The sequence below is a fragment of the Pistacia vera genome, unplaced genomic scaffold, assembly GCF_008641045.1.
Source record: "Pistacia vera cultivar Batoury unplaced genomic scaffold, PisVer_v2 Contig181, whole genome shotgun sequence".
Taxonomy (NCBI): domain Eukaryota; kingdom Viridiplantae; phylum Streptophyta; class Magnoliopsida; order Sapindales; family Anacardiaceae; genus Pistacia; species Pistacia vera.
Genome location: NW_022195908.1, coordinates 84,225 through 89,254, shown reverse-complemented (window position 1 = coordinate 89,254; position 5,030 = coordinate 84,225).

The following is a 5,030-nucleotide window of genomic DNA, read 5'->3' as shown; positions in this document are numbered from 1 at the left end:
AGCGCCTTGTGCACCGATTGGTGTAGTTTGACACTAGCCTAACGCAGTTCTTTTCAGAGCTGTCAATACGGTGGTGATTGGCTGCATCAAGGAGTGTATCAAGACTATGGTGGATTGACAGAGGATTCATCACTCCCGGGTACGGGAGAAAGTTATCTCACGGCGCAATTCAGTATATGGCAATGACACTAAAACTGTGGCCACAGTGGGATTGAGTTGTTGCTCTATCCAGTTTATAATACGGGTCATTGGTCCAGAAACTGAATAAATAATATCGAGAGTAACCGAAGGTTGACACTATTTCTATGCCTTCGTCTCGTCGAGATAACGTATGATGAAAGGATCGAATTGCACGGTAACCATATCGTTGACAGGTAGCTACTTTGCTGAATCCGAATCTATCGGGTGGCCATGATGCCTTGCTAGGGGCCAATCTTGGTCTGTGTATTAGTGAGACGATTAATTGGTGTTAATCGCAATACTATACACTGCCGATATGATGAGGAGCCTAAGGGTCACACACATAGAAGACAATTTAAGATGCAAGAAGAAAGAAGGGCGTTTTCGTCTTTTAAGGTGAAAGGGTATTTTGGTAATTTCACAGTGCAATTAAATTTGCTGAGGTCGTAGCCTTTATTTAATTTGTTAGAAAAATTAAATAAGTGAAATTACGTTTAAATGTGTGTTCGCACATATTTAAATATATTATCATTATTGTTAAATGTTAATATATATTTAAATATATATTAATTAATTTTAATTAAGATAATGATGGAAAATAAAAATAAATCAAATTGGGAGTGTTTGGCAACATGGGGCGTTTGGGTTGGAGCCCAAGCCTATTTCGTATGGGATTAGGGCAAATTATTTTTAATATAAAAAGAAAAGTGTGTGATTTTTAAAAAGAGGATTTTTTCTTTGAAAAAAAAAACATCACAGTAGCCCTTTCAATCACTCCCACGGCAGAAACACTCTTGGCCTAAAATCAATTTCAATTGATTTGTTTTTCTTCTTAATCATGAAGCCAAAGAGGATCTAGCAAATCCCTCTTTGGTTCTTTTGAGATTGTCTTCGTGTGGATTACGTGGGTTCGATCCTACACTTGGATCGGTAGCAAAACATTCGTTAACAAATTTGGTGGAGCTTCCGACGCGCGTTTGTTTCTCTTAACTCATGTTTAATATTTCTGCAGATTCTTATTATGATAAAATTGTAAAATTATACCCTTGATCTTGGCTCATGTAAACGATCCCTGAATTATTTGTTTTTGTTTCCGCTGCGTATACGGGACCGTTTACTAACACTTTTTATTATTTCTGGCTGTCGCGGGAGTTTTCATAGGCTCAGGTTCTCCGACCAGGCTGGCTTCTTTGGATTTATCAAGAATAGCCGATATAGATGCATTCAGAGGCGTATATTGGTCTCTGTCGCGATCGCGACGAGGGACAGGAGCATAGGACTTTTTGGGCTCATAGCGAGATTTCTTTCCTTTTCGCTGATCATTAGTGGCCCTTCCACGATCAGTTCTTCTACTTTCCCCTTGACCAGACGTACTACCTGTAGGGCCAGGGTCGCGACGGCGGAGTGCTGCCAATGAATTCTCAATCTGGAGGTACTTCTCCGCAAGGTTATAGAATCCGGTAAGGGAAACATCGTCCTCAGCCTGCAATTCTTTCCACAAGTCAGTTTGTGGACGAACTCCCGCTATGATGAGAGTCCAAACAGACTCTTCGGGAGTATGAACCACTTTGTTGAGTTCCCTGTGGAAGCGGTCGATGTAGGATTAGAGGGATTCATCCCTTTCTTGCCTTATATTGCTGAGGTAGCTCAGAGGCATTGAAAACTTTCTGTTTGCCTGGAAATGCCTTAGGAACGTAGTGCTCATTTGAGGCCACGAACTGATCGATCTCGCTGGGAGCGGCCTAAGCCACTGTTTGGCATGAGAGGTCAAAGTCACTACCAAACAATGGCATTTTGCTAGATCTGAGACCTGATGAAGCTCCATCAGGTCATTGAATTCATATAGATGATCCTGCGGATCAGCATTTCCATCGAACGCCCGCATGTCGGGCATCCTGAATCCAGGTGGGAGTGGAGCGGCTAGCACTTTGGGAGAGAAGGGAGACGCAGATACGACCTGCCCTTGCTCATTTTGCTGAGCTCTTAGTTGGTCTAGAGCTTACTGCATCTCCTCAATTTGTGGCAATGGAGCCACTTGTGGATTACTTTCACCCATACGAGTTCGACCCTCACGATTACAGTTGAGGAAAATCCAGAGGTCGGGTTCCTCTTAGCCTCGGCCAGCGGTCCCGACCACCCTCGACACACCCTAGCTAGAGGCACGTGATGGTGATGAACGGTGTAGGGTATTTTCACGACCTTCGCAGTGGTAAGAATTGCCCTGCAAAGTGTGGGAACCTCCCGCAGGATGACAATTTGGATCGTTTTGTTGGAGGTGGTAAGAATCACCCCGCCCAGCGCTTTTACTATGGTGTACTTGCAACGTGGCATGGGACAGCTCGGGTTGTGTCCTTTCACCGAGTCTTAACGAGGCTGGTATTTTGCTTGGGACATGGTCGGTGTTCGCTGGCCCTTTGGAGCCCATAGGCTCCCTTTTTGCCATTTGCTTACCCTTTTGTCTACACGTTACAGTGCTTGTTGCATGGGCTATTTCCCTTTGCCGCGCTTTTGTGCAACTTGTAGGCCTTTTTGCAGTTGTACCGCCTTAGCTAACTTGGATGGCATGCCCTAATCCAAACGATCTAACCTTCGGTTAACCGTTTGGAGAGTACTGTCAAACCTCTCTAGGTAACTTCTAATGGCAGGGTCAAGTCGTGAACTTGATGGGATATCCCCTGCAGCGCCTTGCGAAACTGAGGGTATTTTGGAAGAGGTACCCCCTTGGACTTGCGGGGTTCCTTCAGCACCCTGGTTGGTTTGCTCAGGTTCAGGTTGGCGGGCCATTTGTTGTTGTAGGACTAGTGGGTTAGAGATTCTCCTGATAAAGGATGAACACTAAATCATGCCCCTCCTTCTAGCGCCAAACTATTGATGCGTGATTTTTACACCAACTAAATGCATGTGTGAAATGCTGAGCTAGCCCAGAAGACACACGTGAATATAAAGGATAATGAGAATAAATGCAATAAGACAAGCGTTTTAAAGTAGTTCGAATGCTAAGGAAGCAAGTCCTACGTCCACTGTTATATTATTAATGATAGAGGTCGGGTCGCATTGATGATACTAGAATGAGAAAACTTTTGGATTACAGAGAAAATAGCTAATCAAGAGTAAAATGTGCGAATCCCTTGAATGAGAGAGGAGCTCTCAATTTATAGTGGGATGGATTAAAGCAATCATCACTGAATCTGTGAGTTGGTGGGATTATCCGTGCAAATCCTTCTTTATGTCACATTGCCCACCTTCTATAGTGATTTGCGCGATTTGGAGCAGGGATTAGACACGTGGGATCACCACAGCTCTTGGCTGGCCTGGCGCGCGCCCACTATTCTGACAGAAGCAGGCTGCGGGTGTTCCCATGCTCTGACTTTTACAGGCTGACTGGACCTTATGTCAGCCCTATATGTTTCAGGCATAACAGGATTAAACAAACCCGTTTGACCCATTGTTGAATGCACAAGATCTTCCAAATTGAATTGATTGATTGTCAATCAATAGGCGTGTCTTTCTCTCAGATATGCGCAAATATGATGGATATTTCAATAATGCTATATGCACAAAGAAATCTTACAAAGATTTCTGTACAAAGTGATGTGGCAAGAAATGAATAGAAGAGTAAATATGAAGAGTTTGACTTTTTGTGTACACTCTTCCATTCATTTCTCGTTACATCACTTTGTATATAAATCTTTGTAAGATTTCTTTGTACGTGTAACATTACTCTAGATATTTTATTGGGAATAATCGATCATGGGTTTGGAAAGGGACCTAGCCTTTTAATAATAATTTATTGGGCAGTCCTATTATGGGCTCAATAAATTATGTAGCCTACACTTATATTGTCAAAACCCAAATCAATCAAAATTGAAGTGTATAAGGCTTTCCAAAACAATAATCACAAGCCCGTTACAAAATGTCATTGGACTATACATATATTTACATGGTTTTATTAAAATTAAAACATAATTAATGTTAGCCCACATTTGGGAAATTTCCGACATTCTCCCACTTGGGCAACATTAATTATTTTTATTTTAATTTAAGAAAAGAAAATATTTTTTAACGCCCAAGTGAATAAACATTTGATTTTAAAGTGGTCATTGTTTTAAGATGTGGGCTAACATTAATTATGTTTTAATTTTCTAATATTGAGTCGAATTCATGTTAGAATTTCTACATGAATTCCACTCAATTATAACAATTAATCCTAAGATCTGCATATTGATTATAGCATCCTAAATTCAAAGATTAAGGATTAAAAAAAACCTAATTCTACCATAGCTTTTGAATTTCTTGAATTTCCTGCAAGTAATGACCAATTTTCCTTTCCAGAAACACTCCAGAATGATGGCTTCCAAATAGGGTTTAGTGTACAATCGCATTTTGGAGAGGGGACCTATCCAGTTTATATCAATTTATTGGGCCCTCCCATAAAAGGTCCAATAAACTCTAAAAACCATTATAGGCCCAAGCTCACACTTGTCATCAACCCAGAATATATAAAATGAAATGTATTGGGCAAATTCTAGAATGATCATATAAGCCTATTAGGATATCTCATTGGACTATGCATTTACCTGATTTTATCAAACCAAATCATAATTAATGTCAGCCCACAATTAGGAAATTTTCTAACAGTATATCGATCTAACTATATATTAACAACTGAAAGATTATCAAAATTAAAATATCATTAGAAAAGCTATGTTTAAACTTGTGAAAGTCCATCCATAGTTCCATACATAGAAAATATATGAGACCATTACAAACACTCTGGTTGGTTTCAGTCTCATGGAAATAGCCCAATAGTTTATTTGTTTTTTGTTTCAATCACAACTAGAACTTAGTGG